At 42.3% G+C, this 18,202-nt stretch overlaps 1 long non-coding RNA gene across 1 annotated transcript; it reads right to left on the bottom strand.

Moving 5' to 3' along the window:
- Positions 1 to 12,536: 12,536 nt before the first annotated feature.
- Positions 12,537 to 16,968, bottom strand: LOC145537005 (uncharacterized). The gene is made up of 3 exons (XR_014076126.1): positions 16,590 to 16,968; positions 15,627 to 16,481; positions 12,537 to 13,461 (listed from the first exon to the last, which is right to left on the bottom strand). It is a non-coding gene; the product is annotated as an uncharacterized LOC145537005 (long non-coding RNA).
- Between the last annotated feature and the right edge of the window lie 1,234 nt (positions 16,969 to 18,202).

The raw sequence follows: 18,202 nt of genomic DNA, 5'->3' as shown, positions 1-18,202 counted from the left end.
AACCAAAAACACAAACCAAATCATGAGCAGACAGGATTATGACCTCACACACCCTGCCCATCAGAGGGAAAAAAAAAAAAACTCCTCCCACCATTAAACAGAAGTCACACCCAACACAAGGCCTACACAATCCACTGGACCAACCTTATCCACCAAGGACAGAAACCAAAAGGAAGAAGGAATTTGACCCTGAAGACTGGGAAAAGGAGACCTCAAACACAGTAAGTTAAAAAAATGAAAAGGCAAAGAAATATTGTGCAAATAAAGGAACAAGCTAGAAACACACAAGACCAAATAAACAAAGAGGAGATAGGCAAACTACCTGAAAAAGAATTCAGAGTACTGATAGTAAACATGATCCAAAACCTCGAAAATAGAATGGAGAAAATTCAAGAATCAATTACCATATTTAACAAGGACCTAGAAGAAATAAAGAATAAACAGAGACGAACAACACAATTACTGAAATTAAAAATACTCTAGAAGGAATCAGTAGCAGAATATTTGAGGCAGAAGAATGGATAAGTGAGGTGGAAGACAGAATGGTGGAAATAGCTGCCAAAGAGCAGAATAAAGGAACAAGAATGAAAAGAACTGAGGATAGTCTCAAAGACCTCTGAGACAAAATGCACTAAAATTCAAATTATAAGAGTCCTAGAAGAAGAAGAGAAAAAGAAAGGGTCTGAGAAAATTTTTGACGAGATTATAATGGGTAAGAAAGCTGTGGTACATATACACAATGGAATATTCAGTTCAGTTCAGTCATTCAGTCATGTCCGACTCTTTGCGACCCCATGAATTGCAGCACGCCAGGCTTCTCTGTCCATCACCAACTCCCGGAGTCTACCCAAACCCATGTCAGTCGAGTCAGTGATGCCATCCAACCATCTCATCCTCTGTCGTCCCCTTCTCCTCCTGCCCCCAATCCTACCCAGCATTAGGGTCTTTTCCAATGAGTCAACTCTTCCCATGAGGTGGCCAAAGTATTGGAGTTTCAGCTTCAACATCAGTCCTTCCAATGAACACCCAGGATTGATCTCCTTTAGGATGGATTGATTGGATCTCCTTGCAGTCTAAGGGACTCTCAAGAGTCTTCTCCAACACCACAGTTCAAAAGCATCAATTCTTCAGCACTCAGCTTTCTTCACGATCCAACTCTCACATCCATACATGACCACTGGAAAAAATGGAATATTACTCAGCTATAAAAAAGAATGCATTTGAATCAGTTCTAACGAGCTGGATGAAACTGGAGCCTATTATACAGAGTGAAGTAAGTCATTAATACAGTATATTAATGCATATATGTGGAATTTAGAAAGATGGTAACCATGACCCTATATGCGAGACAGCAAAAGAGACATAGATGTAAAGAACAGACTTTTGTTTTGTTTTTATGTTTTGGCTTTTTTTAAAATATAAATTTCTTTATTTTAATTGGAGGCTAATTACTTTACAATATTGTAGTGGTTTTGCCATACAGTGACATGGATCTGCCACCGGTGTGCATGTGCCCCCATCCTGAACCCCCCTCCCACCTCCCTCCCCATCCCATCCCTCTGGGTCATCCCAGTGTACCAGCCCCGAGCACCCTGTCTCATGCATCAAACCTGGACTGGCGATTCGTTTCACATATGATAATATACATGTTTCAATGCCATTCTCCCAAATCATCCCACCCTCGCCCTCTCCCACAGAGTCCAAAAGACTACTTTTGGATGATTTGGGAGAATGGCATTGAAATACGTATATTATCATATGTGAAATAGATTGCCAGTCTAGGTTCGATGCATGAGACGGTGCTCGGGACTGGTGCACTGGGATGACACAGAGGGATGGGATGGGGAGAGAAGGTCAGGATGGGGAACACATGTACACCTATGGCTGATTCATGTGAATGTATGGCAAAAACCACAATAGTGTAAAGTAATTAGCCTCCAATTAAAATAAATTTAAAAAAAAATTCCCCAACATGGGAAAGGAAATAGTCAATCAAGTCCAAGAAGCACAGAGTCCCATATAGCATAAACCCAAGGAGAAACATACCAAGACAAATACTAATGAAACTAACAAAGACTAAACACAAAGAAAGAATATTAAAAGCAGCAAGAGAATATTAAAAGCAGCAACAAGGGAAACTCCATACGATTAACAGCTAATCTTTCAGCAGAAACTCTGCAGGCCAGAAGATAATGGCAGGATATATTTAAAGTACCAAAATGGAGGTGGGGCCTCTGAAGAAGCGAAGTGAAGTGAAGTTGCTTCAGTCATGTCCGACTCTTTGCAACCCAAAGGACTGTAGCCTGCCAGGCTCCTCTGTCCATGGGATTTTCCAGGCAAGAATACTGTAGTGGGTTGCCATTTTCTTCTTCAGGGGATCTTCCCGAGCCAGAGATCAAACCTGGTTCTCCCACATTGCAGGCAGACTCTTTACCTTCTGAATCACCAGGGAATTCCTTCTGAGGAAGTAATTAAGGTTAAATGAAGTCTAATGGTGGAGATACCCTTGTGATATAAGGAGATACCCCACGTCCAAGGTCAGAGGAACCCCAGCAAGATGGTAGGTGCTGGAGTGGCTGTGAGGAGATACCCCATGTCCAAGAGCAAAGGAGAAGCCCCAGCAAGACAGTAGGAGGGGTGAATTAACGTTTAGAATCAAACCCCATTCCTGCCAGAGACGCTCAGAGGGCTCAAACAAACCTTGAGGACCCAGGATCCCACAGAGACTGAGACAGAACTGTGTTTGAATATCTGCTATGGAGGTACGGGTCGGTGGTGGTCTGCCGCAGGGACAGGGGCTCTGGGTGCAGCAAACTTGGGTATGGCATAAGCCCTCTTAGAGGAGGTTGCCATTAAAACCTACCATAGAGCTGCCAGAACTTACACAGGACTGGGAAATAGACTCTTGGAGGGCACAACAGAACCTTGTGCACCAGGACCCAGAAGAAAAGAGCAGTGACCCTACAGGAGACTGTACCGGACTTGCCTGTGGGTGTCTGGGAGTCTCTGGCAGAGGTGTGGGTCAGTGGTGGCCTGCTGCAGGGTTGGTGGCACTGAGTATAGCAATACATGCATGGATCTTTTGAGGGAGGTCACCATTATCTTCATTACCTCCATCATAGTTTGGCCTCAGGTAAATAGCAGGGAGGGAACATAGCTCCACCCTTCAACAGAAAATTGGATTAAAGATTTACTGAGCACAGCCCCGCCCATCAGACAAGACCCACTTTCCCCCTCAGTCAGTCTCTCCCATCAGGAAGCTTCCATAAGCCTCTTATCCTTCTCTATCAGAGGGCAGACAGACTGAAAACAACAATCACAGAAAACTAACCAATCTAATCACATGGACCACAGCCTTGTCTGTCTCAATGAAACTATGAGCCATGCCATGTAGGGCCACCCAAGACAGATGGGTCATGGTGGAGAGTTCTGACAAAATGTTGTCCACTGGAGAAGGGAATGGCAACTTCAGTATTCTTGCCTTGAGAACCCCATGAACAGTATGAAAAGGCAAAAAGACAGAACACTGAAAGATGAACTCCCCAGGTCGGTAGGGGCCCATTATGCTACCGGAGATCAGTGGAGAAATAACTCCAGAAAGAATGAAGAGACGGAGCCAAAGCAAAAACAACACCCAGTTGTAGATGTGACTGCTGATGGAAACAAGGTCCGATGCTATAAAGAACAATATCGCATAGGAACCTGGAATGTTAGGTCCATGAATCAAGGCAAATTGGTAGTGGTCAAACAGAAGACGGCAAGAGTGAACATCGACATTTTAGGAATCAGCGAACTAAAATGGACTGGAATGGGTGAATTTAACTCAGATGACCATTACATCTACTATTGTGGGCAAGAATCCCTTAGAAGAAATGGAGTAGCCATCATAATCAACAAGATAGTCCAAAATGCAGTACTTGGATGCAATCTCAAAAACGACAGAATGATCTCTGTTCATTTCCAAGGCAAACCATTCAATATCATGGTAATCCAAGTCTATGCCCTGACCAGTAATGCTGAAGAAGCTGAAGTTGAATGGTTCTATGAAGACCTACAAGACCTTCTAGAACTAACACCGGAAAAAGATGTCCTTTTCATTATAGGGGACTGGAATGCAAAAGTAGGAAGTCAAGAAACACCTGGAGTAACAGGCAAATTTGGCCTTGGAGTACAGAATGAAGTAGGGCAAAGGCTAATAGGGTTTTGCCAAGAGAACACACTGGTCATAGCTAACACCCTCTTGCAACAACACAAGAGAAGACTCTACACATGGACATCACCAGATGGTCAACACCGAAATCAGACTGATTATATTCTTTGCAGCCAAAGATGGAGAAGCTCTATACAGTCAGCAAAAACAAAACCAGGAGCTGACTGTGGCTCAGATCATGGACTCCTTATTGCCAAATTCGGACTTAAACTGAAGAAAGTAGGGAAAACCACCAGACCATTCAGGTATGACCTAAATCAAATCCCTTATGATTATACAGTGGAAGTGACAAATAGATTTAAGGGACTAGATCTGATAGACAGAGTGCCTGATGAACAATGGACCGAGGTTGGTGACATTATAAAGGAGGCAGGGATCAAGACCATCCCAAAGAAAAAGAAATGCAAAAAAGCAAAATGGCTGTCTGAGGAGGCCTTACAAATAGCTGAGAAAAGAAGAGAAGCAAAAAGCAAAGGAGAAAAGGAAAGATATACCCATTTGAATACAGAGTTCCAAAGAATAACAAGGAGAGATAAGAAAGCCTTCCTCAGTGACCAGTGCAAAGAAATAGAGGAAAACAATAGAATGGGGAAGACTAGAGATCTCTTCAAGAAAATTAGAGATACCAAGGGAACATTTCACAAAGATGGGCTCAATAAAGGACAGAAATGATATGGACCTAACAGAAGCAGAAGATATTAAGAAGAGGTGGCAAGAATACACAGAGGAACTGTACAAAAGGGATCTTCATGAGCCAGATGATCATGATGGTGTTATCACTCACCTAGAGCCAAACATCCTGGAATGCAAAGTCAAGTGGGCCTTCGGAAGCATCACTACGAACGAAGCTAGTGGAGGTGATGGAATTCCAGTTGAGCTATTTCAAATCCTAAATGATGATGCTGTGAAAGTGTTGCATGCAATATACCAGCAAATTTGGAAAACTCAGCAGTGGCCACAGGACTGGAAAAGGTCAGTTTTCATTCCAATCCCAAAGAAAGGCAATGCCAAAGAATGCTCAAACTACCACACAATTGCACTCATCTCACATGCTAGTAAAGTAATGCTCAAAATTCTCCAAGCCAGGTTTCAATGATACATGAACCGTGAACTTCCAGATGTTCAAGCTGGTTTTAGAAAAGGTAGAGGAACCAGAGATCAAATTGTCAACATCTGCTGGATCATCGAAAAAGCAAGAGAGTTCCAGAAAAACATCTATTTCTGCTTAACTATGCCAAAACCTTTGACTGTGTGGATCACAATAAACTTTGGAAAATTCTGAAAGAGATGGGAATACGAGACCACCTGACCTGCCTCCTGAGAAATCTGTATGCAGGTCAGGAAGCAACAGTTAGAACTGGGCATGGAACAACAGACTGGTTCCAAATCGAGAAAGGAGAATGTCAAGGCTGTATATTGTCACCCTGCTTATTTAACTTACATGCAGAGAAGTTAACTTACAGCAAGTTAACTTGCTTATTTAACTTACATCATGAGAAACGCTGGGCCAGATGAAGCACAAGCTGGAATCAAGATTGCCGGGAGAAATATCAATAACCTCAGATATGCAGATGACACCACCCTTATGGCAGAAAGTGAAGAAGAACTAAAGAGCCTCTTGATGAAAGTGAAAGAGGAGAGTGAAAAAGTTGGCTTAAAGCTCAACATTCAGAAAACTAAGATCATGGCATCTCGTCCCATCACTTCATGGGAAATAGATGGGGAAACAGTGAGAGACTTTATTTTTGGGGGCTCCAAAATCACTGCAGATGGTGATTGCAGCCATGAAATTAAAAGACGCTTAGTCCTTGGGAGGAAAGTTATGACCAACCTAGATAGCATATTAAAAAGCAGAGACATTTCTTTGCCAACAAAGGTCCACCTAGTCAAGGCTATGGTTTTTCCAGTAGTCATGTATGGATGTGAGAGTTGGACGGTGAAGAAAGCTGAGCACCAAAGAATTGATGCTTTTGCAGTATGGTATTGGAGAAGACTCTTGAGAGTCCCTTGGACTGCAAGGAGATCCAACCAGTCCATCCTAAAGGAGATCAGTCCTGGGTGTTCATTGGAAGGACTGATGTTGAAGCGGAAACTCCAATGCTTTGGCCACCTCATGCAAAGAGTTGACTCATTGGAAAAGCCCCTGATGCTGGGAAGGATTGAAGGCGGGAGGAGAAGGGGAGAATAGAGGATTAGATGGTTGAATGGCATCACCGACTCAATGGGCATGAGTTTGAGTAAACTTTGGGAGTTGGTGTTAGACAGGAAGGCCTGACATGCTGCAGTCCATGGGGTCGCAATGAGTCAGACACAACTGAGGAACTGAACTGAACTGAACTAAGGGTGATGCCTTGATCTGATAGGATTAGTGTCCTTATAAGAAGAGATATCAGAGAACGCTCATGCTCACTGTCTATGTGCATCCAGCCAGGAAAGGCCATGTGAGGAAACAATGAGAAGACAGCCATCTATAATGGAACTGAATAGAAAACCCAGAAATATGTCTATGCACCTATGGTCAATGAATGTATGACAAAGGAGGCAAGACTACACAATATTGGAAAGACAGTCTCTTCAACAAATGGTGCTTTAAAGAAAACTGGACAGCCACATGTAAAAAAAATTATTTTAGATCATTCCTTAACTCTATACACAAAAATAAGCTCAAAATGGATTAAAGACCTAAATGTTAGACCGGACACTATGAAATTCCTAGAGGAAAATATAGCAGAACACTTTATGACATAAATCACAGCAACATCTTTTTCAATCCATCTCCCAGAATAATGGAAATAAAAGCAAAAATAAATGGGACTTACTTAAAAGCTTTTACGCAGCAAAGGAAACAATAAACAAAATGAAAAACTACAGATTGGGATAAAATATTTGCAAATGATGTGGCCTATAAGGGGACGACAGAAGGGGACGACAGAGGATGAGATGGTTGGATGGCATCACCGACTCGATGGACATGGGTTTGGGTAAACTCCGGGAGTTGGTGATGGACAGGGAGGCCTGGCATGCTGCGATTCATGGGTTCGGAGAGTCAGACACGACTGAGCGACTGAACTGAACTGAACTGATAAGGGATTAGTCGCCAAAATTTACAAACAGCTTATGATGCTTCATAGCATCAAAACAAACAACTCACTCATAAAATGGGCAGAGGACCAGAATAGACATTTCTCCAAAGGGGACATACAGATGGCCAAGAGGCACATGAAAAGACATTCAACATTGCTACTAGTTATTAGAGAAATGCAAATTAAAACTATAATGAGATATCACCTCACACCAGTCAAAATGGCTATCATCAACAAATCCACAAACAACAAATGCTGGAGAGGATGTGGAGAGAAGGGCACCCTCTTACACTGTTGGTGGAAATGTAAATTGGTACAGCCACTATGGAGAACGGTATGGAGGTTCTCTAAAAAACTAAAAATAGTGCTACCATATGACCCTGCAATCCCACTCCTGGGCATATATCCGGAGAAAAACATGATCTGAAAGGATACATGCATCCCAATGTTCACTATTTACAATAGCCGAGACATGGAAGCAACCTAAATGCCCATTGACAGAGGAATTAATAAAGAAGATATGGTACATACAAACAAAGGAATATTACTCAGCCATCAAAAAGAATGAAATGCCATTTGCAGCAACATGGACCTAGAGTGTCATACTGAATGAAGTTAGAGAAGGAGAAATATCATGTGACATCACTTATATGTGGAATCTAAGAAGAAATGATACAAACGAACTTACAAAACAAAAACAGACTCTCAGACTAGAAAAAAAACTTATGGTTGCCAGGGGGAAGGGATAGTTAGTGTCTTTGGGAAGGTCAAGTATACACTGCTGTATTTTTTTAATTTACTTTTTATTTTTTTTAACACCAGAAGTGTAAGATCAGGGTTCTGGCTGAACCTTCTAACAAGGGCTTCCTTCTTGGCTTGTAGATGGCTGTCTACTGTTTTCCCCCTAAACTTTAAACTTTTTATTTTGCATTGGGATATAGCCAATTAACAATGTTGTGATAGTTTCAGGTGAACAGTGAAGGAACTCAGCCATCCATATACATGTGTCCATTCTCCCCTAAACCCTGCTCCCTTCCAGACTGGCATATAATATTGAGCAGAGTTCCATGTGCTATACAATAGGTTTTTGTTGGTTATCCATTTTAAATATAGCATATATAACCAACAAGGACATACATGCAACTCTGCTCAATGTTATGTTCCATGTGCTAGACAATAGGTTTCTGTTGGTTATCCATTTTAAATATACACACTGCTATATTTAAAATGGATAACTAACAGGGACCTACATGGAACTCTGCTCAATGTTATGTGCCAGCCTCGATGAGAGGGGGCTTTGGGGGAGAATGGATACATGTATATGTATGGCTGAATCCCTCTGCTGTTTACCTAAAACTATCACACATTGTTAATCGGCTATATCCCAATGCAAAATAAAAAGTTTAAAGTTTGGGGGAAAAAAAGTAGACAGCCATCTGCAATCCAAGAAGGAAGCCCTTGTTAGAAATGGAATCAGCCAGAACCTTGATCTTAGACTTCCTTCTAGTCTCCAGAACTGTACGAGAACACATTTCTGTTTCTTAAGTCACCCAGTCTATGGTATTCTGTTATGGTAGCCCAAGCTAAGACAGTGGTTATGTAGGAGAATGTACTTGTCCTTGGGAAATGCACACAGAAGTATCCAGAAACAAGGAACCATCATGTCTGCAACCTACTGTAAAGTGGTTCATAAAAAAAGAAATAATGCCTATATATATATAAATGTGTATATAGAGAGAGGATGGAGGGAAGGAAGGAGGGAGAATCACAAAGAAAATGTGGTAAAATACTAACAATTGTTGAATCTGGTTGAAGGGCTTATAGGAATTCTCTGTATTATTCAAAAAAATTCTCTCTCAGTTTGAATTTATTTCTAAATAAAAGGTTTAAAAAATTAACTGGTCCTTTGGGGGTATGGGTTCATTAGGAATTTGAGCAGTATTTTAGACCAATAATATTTATGGAATCTTTCCAATCTGATTAAGCTCACTTTATCAGAGACTATTTCCTTATCTGGGCACAGTATTGACTCCTTGTTGCCATGCTTCAAAGTTTCCTATCTTACTTCATTCTCTCTGTACTCCTGCATCTAAAGGACAAGCAACTTGTCAACATTCTAAAGATGAGGCGGTTGCAGTTGAAAGTGGCCTGCCTGGGTGACCTTCACCAATGACCCTGGCCTTCTTGGAAGGCCACTGAACCGAATGTATCCAGGGCACTAGAAAGCATTTCCCTGTTTCCCAAAGGTATGAAGCACTGAAACATCTCCCTTTTCTTTGTGTGACACAGAGCACATGCTTCTAGCCATGCTCACCCCAAACATGACAATGACTCTGGACACTTCCTCTTCTCACCTCCTCCCTCCATCCTGTATAAAAAGAAAGACAAGTCTTCTGATCCCAAACCATGCACCACCACCACCAACCTCACTGCCACCATCACACTTGGTCTCCTTTTCATGGGGAAGCAGAGTCCAGAATCTCCAATGCTCTGGCCACCTGGCATAGCTCGCTGGGAAGATGGGATGGGCTTAAGGGCTTCTCTGGGAGAACCCTGGGCAGCCCCCAGCAGCAGGCTCAGCCTTGGCCTACATGTCACTGTGAAACCTCTCTGCTGCTGAGGATGTAGTAGTGCTTTCTTCCACTCCCTGAGCTCAGAGGGCCTCTTAGGGCCCATTCTGAGGGGTCAGCCAGCCCTGCTACTCTCCCCATATGGTTCAAGAAACCCTGTAGGAAAAGTGTCCTCCAGCCAGTCCCACCTCAGCCCTTCCTGTGTTCCCCGCCAACAGTCCTCTCCACCCGCAGTGGAATTTACTTCTCCAAATTCTGGCTGAGTGTCCTCCTGCCTGAGCCCTTCCTGCACCCCCTTCTCAGCTTCAGCAAGCCCCTCTCATCCCGCTTCCTCAGGTCCCCACCCTGAGTGGCACCCAAGTGTAAAAAGTACTTTTGAGAAGCCTCTGTGCATTGGCTCTTGGAGCCATTCATCAGTCAGCCAAGTGCTGGATCTTGTGCTGGGTATGAGGGGTCACCCTCTGCCCCTGGGGAGCTGACAGGCTGTACTGGAAGTGTGCCTTGTGTGACACAGTCCCTCATGTGCCAGGAGCCCAGTTCTAGCCACTGTCCTGCTAATGGGACCTCTGTCCTTTCCCATGGGACCCAGGTGGGCCCATGGCCCAGTCTCTCCATGCTACAGATGAGGGTGGTGCCCTAGGAGGGTGGCAATGCTGCCCTAGTACCCACTACCCACAGAGGGCCCACCACTCACCCTGCAATCTTATGAGAGGGAAAAGGAACCTCTATCTTGTTTGGACCAAAGCACTCTGGGGTCTCTTCACTGCAGGAGTTCCATCTCCACCCTAACCCCTCCTCCGTTCCAAAGTTAGCAGCCTCAGGCAACATGGCCCCTTCAGAGCACACTTTTCTCTTCTTGGTACCTCATTGCACTAAACTCACCTGTTAATGAGAGTGTCCTCCACATTAGGTTTTTAAGCTCCTCCAGGACAGACTCCGTTTTATACTAGACTGTCTCCCTGCACTTAGCATAACCCTGGCACACCCCAGGTGGCCAAAGGATCTGCATTTCTAGAAGTGTGGAAGAGGAAGGAAATTTCCCACCTGGGCCTCAAAGACTTCCAGTCACTCCGCCTTATTTCTGTGGTCATTTTCTATACCTTATCATATGATTTTGGTGATTCCTAACAAGTTAGGACAGCTACAAGTACATTCTCTCTTCAATGACTCTCCAGTATATTTCAGCTTAGATTCCCACCCTTGTGAGGTGCCTCACCCAGGGTTTCCTGTCTTAAGACTCATGGATCATTTTAGTCCGTGTCAAGCCTCTTTCCTGAAATTTCCTGGTATCCAAAGTTAGTCAACTGAATCCTTCCCATTCTTTAAGAATGAGCTCAAAATGCTGGAGAGGGTGTGGAGAAAAGTGAACTCTCCTATACTGTTGCTGGCAATGTACACTGGTGCAGCCACTATGGAGAACGGCATGGAGATTCCTTAAAAAACAAAATAGAGCAACCATATGATCCAGCAATCCCACTCTTGGGCATATACCCAGAGAAAACTATAATTCAAAGACACATGCACCCCAGTGTTTACTGTAGCACTATTTACAACAGCCAAGATATGGAGGCAACCTAGATGTCCATTGACAGAAGAATGGGTGAAGAAAATGTGGTACATGTATATTAATTCAATAGAATATTATTCAGCCATAAAAAATAAAATAATGCCATTCACAGCAACAAGGATGGACCTAGAGATTATACTAAGTGAAATAAGCAAGACAGAGAAAGAGAAATAAAAAAAAGATACAAGTGAACTTACACACAAAACAAAAATAGACTCACAGATATAGAAAACTAAATTATGGTTACCAAATGGGAAAGTGGGGGAAGGGATAAATTAGGAGTTTGGGATTAACATATACACATTCCTATATATAAAATAGATAACCAACAAGGACCTATGGAGTTTCCCTGGTGGCTCAGTGGTAAAGAATCCGCCTGACAATGTAGGAGGTGCAGGTTTAATCCTTGGGTTGGGAAGATCCCCTGGAGAAGGAAATGGCAACCCACTCCAGTATTCTTGCCTGGGAAATCCCGTGCACAGAGGAGCCTGGCGGGCTATAGGCAATGGGGTTGCTAAAGAGTCAGAAACAATGTAGCGACTAAACAACAACAACAAAGGACATACAGTATAGCACCTAGATCTATACTCAATATTTTATAATAATCTGTAAGGGAAAAGAATCTGAAAAAGAATATATATATATATAAACTGAGTCACTTTGCTATACACCTCAAACCAGCACAACACTGTAAATCAACTATACTTTGATAAAAACAGTAAATTTCCAATAATATAAATGTAAATGATGGAGTAATAAGATTAATGATTTAGGATTAAGGGGATGTAGTTCTAGAAGTTTTTTTTTTAAGCTCTTGTAATTAATATTTTGGAAAATATCTTTTCCCTGATATAGTTTGTTCTATTTATCCTCTATAAACATTTAGTTGGATTTTAACATATTACCCTTTATGGTGGTATCACCAACTTCTTTCAGCTGGAGATAGCATAGCATAGTGAAAACTGCACAAGCTCTGGTAAAAAAAGACCAAGAAATTAACATATTTAAGTTAAGATATGGTAAAATGAATAAAGTCACCAAACAATGGGAATTTATGGAAAAAAAAATACAGAAAGTCTGTAGCTAAAAATCACAGTAAGTGAAAGTAAGAAATCAACAGAAGGTTTTACTAGGAATAAAACCACCATAAGACCCAGCAATCCCACTTCTAGGCATATACCTTGAGGAAACCAAAATTGAAAAAGACACATGTATCCTATTGTTCACTGCAGCACTATTAACAATAGCTAGAACATGGAAGCAACCTAGATGTCCACCGACAGATGAATGGATAAGTTGTGGTACATATACACAATGGAAAATTCAGTTCAGTTCAGTCACTCAGTCATGTCCGACTCTTTGTGACCCCATGAATCGCAGCACGCCAGGCCTCCCTGTCCATCACCAACTCCCAGAGTCTACCCAAACCCATGTCCATCGAGTCAGTGATGCCATCCAGCCATCTCATCCTCTGTCGTCCCCTTCTCCTCCTGCCCCCAATCTTTCCCAGCATCAGGGTCTTTTCCAATGAGTCAACTCTTTGCATCAGGTGGCCAAAGTATTGGAGTTTCAGCTTCAACATCAGTCCTTCCAATGAACACCCAGGACTAATCTCCTTTAGGATGGACTGGTTGGATCTCCTTGCAGTCCAAGGGACTCTCAAGAGTCTTCTCCAACACCACAGTTCAAAAGCATCAATTCCTCAGTGCTCAGCTTTCTTCACAGTCCAACTTTCACATCCACACATGACTACTGGAAAAACCATAGCCTTGACTAGACGGACCTTTGTTGGCAAAGCAATGTCTCTGCTTTTTGATATGCTATCTAGGTTGGTCATAACTTTCCTTCCAAGGAGTAAGTGTCTTTTAATTTCATGGCTGCAATCACCATCTGCAGTGATTTTGGAGCCCAAAAAATAAAGTCTGTCATTGTTCCACTGTTTCCCCATCTATTTCCCATGAAGTGATGATTACTCAGCCATAAAAAGGAATCCATTTGAGTCAGTTCTGATCAAGTGGATGAACCTAGAACCTATATACAGAGTGAAGTGAGTCAGAAAGAGAAAGATAAATACCATATTCTAATGCATATATACGGAATCTAGAAAAATGGTACTGAAAAAATTATTTACAGGGAAGTAATGGAGAAACAGACATAGAGAATAGACTTATGGACATGGGGAGAAGAGAGGAGAGGGTGAGATGTATGGAAAGAATAACATGGAAACTTACATTACCATATGTAAAATAGATAGCCAAGGGGAATTTGCTGTATGCCTCGGGAAACTCAAACAGGGGCTCTGTATCAACCTAGAGGGGTAGGATGGGGCGGGAGATGGGAGGGAGGTTCAAAAGGGAGGGGATATATGTATACCTATGGCTGATTCATGTTGAGGTTTGACGGAAAACAACAAAATTCTGTAAAGCAATTATCCTTCAATAAAAAAATAAATTAAAAAATCAACAGAAGGTTTTAGTAGCAAACTGGAAACAGGTGAGGCATGGATAGTGAGACCAGGTGATAAGACAATAGAAAATATCATTACTGAATTACAGGGAGCTAAAAGAATAGAAAACAATGAAAAGAAAGAGACTCAAGGCACATGGTGAAAAAAATCTAAAAGATGCAATCACAGAAAGGGAGGCGTTTGCTGCTGAGTGTTGGTGAGGATGTGGAACAGCAAGAATTCTCCTCCTCTGCTGGGGGGGATGTAAAATGGTATAGCCACTTTGGAAAATATCAATAGTTGCTTCAAGAACTAACAATACATCTATCATATGGTCCAGCCATTCGATTTCTATGTATATTCCAAACAGAAACGTGTATATATGTGCACTAAATAGCATGTACTAGAATGTCCAGAGGAGCCTTATTGATAACAGCCAAAAACTGTTTTTATTTCAGATTGATCAGCCACTGAATGGATAAAGGATCAAATAATTTTGAAGATGCTCATGGCAAGATACCCATTGTATTAAATAAAGCTTCCCAATTAAAAAAAATCATATAATGAACACCATACTATTGAGTATTCATGTAACAAACCTTTTTTGAACTCCTTTTATGTAGCTGGGGTTTTCCTGAGTGTTTGGGGACAGAAATTGCAGAATACACATTTCCTATCCTTGAAGGGCTTATAGCCAGTAGTGTGGACACCCAATTACTGCAAAGCTGTGGAAGAGGTATAAGTTTTGAAAGGTGCATTGTGTCCTTCAGGCTGATCTGGAAAAGGCATTTCCAGGTGGACACATCAGGCGGGACAGGGCACAGGTGCCAGATAAATGTGGCAGGTAACTACAGACACCTGGGAATGAAAGGCAACTGGAATTGGAGGGTGTGAGTAAGCTAACAGGTCACAGGCTGGGGCCAAGGCAGAAAAGGGAGCAAGGATGAGTTTGCCCCCATGTCTGTCAGCGGTAGAGCTGTCAGCATTTTGGGTGGGACAGTTCTGTGTTGGGCAGATCTATCCCACACCCTGCAGGATGTTTCATCTCCCTACCTCTATCGGACAAATGACTTCAGTCCTGCCTCATCTTGTGACAACTGAAAATGCCTCTTCACATTTCCATAGCAGTACAAATCCACACCACGGGGAGCCGAGAAAGGCACTCCTGGGTCACTGAGGATGTTTAACTTCTTGATCTCAGGGGTGGTTACAAGACTATGCTCTAAAATTCATTGAGCTATACTTTTAAAATGTGTATGCTTTCCGGGAAATGTTATATTTTGATTTAAAAGTTTATAGAGAAAACTTATGGGCTTAAAGGAACACATAGAGGAAAATTTATAATCTTAAATGAAAATGTAGGGGACAATAAAAATTTGCTAGCTAAGCGTCCTCCTCAAGAAGTTATAAACAGAACAACAAAGTGATTTCAAATAATAGGAGAAAGGTGAATGAAGAGACATTTTCTAAAAATATATACTTGACACATGAAACCAAAACACCACTGAAATAGGAAAGAGTCTATAGACCATTCACACTTGATTAAAATAAAGTTAAAACTGATAATAGAATCAGGAGAGAGAAAGGGAACATAATTAATGCATCCAGAGGAGATTTTTAAAGGACGAAAACACAATGTGAATCTTCCAATTAAATGTGGTAGACTGGCCACAAGCATTTAAGTCAGATTTTCTCTAAGACACAAAAATAACAACTGTAAACAAATGTTTGTTTTGATATATAAACTCACCATGTGAACAAAGGAGATGCTGTGAGCACACAACAGGTTTCTGGAAAGCAACCAAAAGAGTGGGCACAGACCCAGCCAAGCAGACCAGAGAAGATCCAGCCCCTTGGCCCAGCAGAGTCCCTGATGAGAATTGGTATAAATATTGAGGGCTCCCAGTTCTGGGTTATGAGGACTCAGTGTGGATCTGGGGTACCTCAGGATGGTTGGGTAGTGACAATAGAAAGTGAAGTTGCTTAGTCGTGTCCAACTCTTTGGGACCCCATGGACTGTAGCCCACCAGGCTTTTACTGTCTGTGCCACCAGGGAAGCCCAGTGACAAAAGAGACCTGGGGTCAAATGACTAGTTTAGATGCCTAGAAGATATTATTAATAGTGTTTTGAAGGTTTTAACTAAAAGAGTAAGTCAAGGAAAAGAAGTATATAAATTTGAAGGGAGTCTGGTGCTTCTCTGTGCATCCCAGATAATTGATTGAATCAGGAGAAATCACTATTGATATAGTTGTGAAAGTTTAGGTATGTGAAATGAGAAAGTGGAATAACTGATATAATTTTAGGGAGAGTGTACCATGCCCCCATTTTCTGGACCCAGGAGAAGTCAGAAAGTGAAATAACCCATACAAATGCAGTGTGAATAAACCCACACACTGCTTTGTGGTGGGTCTGAGTCCAGCCTGAGAGGGATCTATCTACTGTGGCCTTAGGTATCATGGTAGTACCACCAGGTCTGACTGCCCTTGTAATTCATGGGGATCTTCTTGTGCAGTCCCCACAGCCAGGCCACCCCCTTCACAGCTGCGGCAGGAACTCTCCACATCCCAGGGGGACTTGGAAAGCAGATGACTCACAAGCAAGTGGCTGTGGACACAGGAAGGGGCAGAGGTCAGCAGAGAGGCCCAGCACCTGGAAGTATTTCATGCACCACCCAGCTTGGAATGATAAAATGGAGATGATGCTAGTACTCACCTGGTACAGTGTTAGGCTGAGAAAATGAGCTGAAGAAAGTAAAGCACTTAGCACAGTGCCAGCTCATAAGGGCAGAACGCTAATAGTTGTTATTTCTGTTAGCACATGTCTGTGTGCTAAGTCGCTTCAGCCGTGTCCAACTCTGTGCGACCCCATAGACGGCAGCCCACTAGGCTCCCCCGTCCCTGGGATTCTTCAGGCAAGAACACTGGAGTGGGTTGCCATTTCCTTCTCCAATGTATGAAAGTGAAAAGTGAAAGTGAAGTCGCTCAGTCGTGTCCGACTCTTCGCGACCCCATGGACTGCAGCCTATCAGGCTCCTCCGTCCATGGGATTTTCCAGGCAAGAGTACTGGAGTGGGCTGCCATTGCCTTCTCCATCGATCTGAGCAGGGGGCCCAAATTTAGCATTTCTAGTCCCGAGAATGGATTAGCCACTGAGACTCCCATTACCTCAGTATACCCGAGCACCGCCCTTATCGCCCCTCCAGGGCAAGACTGAGTGGAACCAGATTGAACAATGGAGAGGTGGGAAGGGCCATGTTTTACAGAATTAGATGGGATTGCTGAGAACTCTAGCATGGAAGCAGGGAGAGGAGGAAAAGAAACGGACCAGTGGACACTGTGAGGGCTGTGTATGGAGCCCATAGGGAGCATACCTTGTGCAGGGGCAGGGCTCAGTGGATTTCCAATGAGGGTGGAGACGAGGGAGGCACAGGTGGAATACAAGGCAGGGGTGATGCCTAGAGTATGTGAAGGGATGGGGACATGGATGCAGGACTATGTATATAACGGCAATGTATATTCTCCGATCACAATGGAATTGGATTATAAACCATAACAATAGATGGGAATAGCAAAGTGTATTATAATCCAATACTACATTATGTATTGAGGTGAGGTGAGATATCCCACATAGGCCATCAGGGTGTGTTCTCAGTCCTGTCTAACTCCTTGCAGCCCCATGGACTGTAGCCTGCCAGGCTCCTCTTACCTGCTAGGCTCCTCTGTCCATGGAATATTACAGGTGAGAATACTGGAGTGGGTTGTCATTTCCTACTCCAAGGGATCTTCCCGACCCAGGAATTGAACCTATTTTCTTATTAAGATCAAGACAAAGGCAAATACTTCCACTCTAGTCACTTCTATTCAACATTGTACTGTAGGTTCTAGCGAGTACAATAAGACAAGAAATAAATAAAATGGAAAGAAAGAAGCAAAACTACCATTTCTTACAGACGACATGATTGTCTATGTATAAAAGCTTACAGGATCAAAAATAGCTACTAGAACTTATAAATGAGCTTTGCAAGGTTATAGGATACAAGATCAATATGCAAGAGTCAATTGTATTTCTCTATTTTAGCAAATAACTATTGGAAACTTTAAAATAACTAATATCATTTAGAATAATATAGACATATGAAATACTTAGGGATAAATTTGACAAAATGTGTAAAATTTGCATACTAAAAACTAGAAAACATTTCTGAGAGAAATGAAAGAAGACCTAAATAAATGGAAAGATATATCCTGTTTATGGATCTGAAAACTCAGTATATTAAAATGTCAACTATTTCCAAATAGATCCATAGATTAGATTCAATCCCAATC

This window comes from Giraffa tippelskirchi, chromosome X (genome assembly GCF_054371585.1).
Source record: "Giraffa tippelskirchi isolate mGirTip1 chromosome X, T2T-mGirTip1v1.2.pri, whole genome shotgun sequence".
Taxonomy (NCBI): Eukaryota; Metazoa; Chordata; class Mammalia; order Artiodactyla; family Giraffidae; genus Giraffa; species Giraffa tippelskirchi.
The sequence above is the reverse complement of the archived record's forward strand: the minus strand, read 5'-3'. Positions and strand labels throughout refer to the sequence as shown.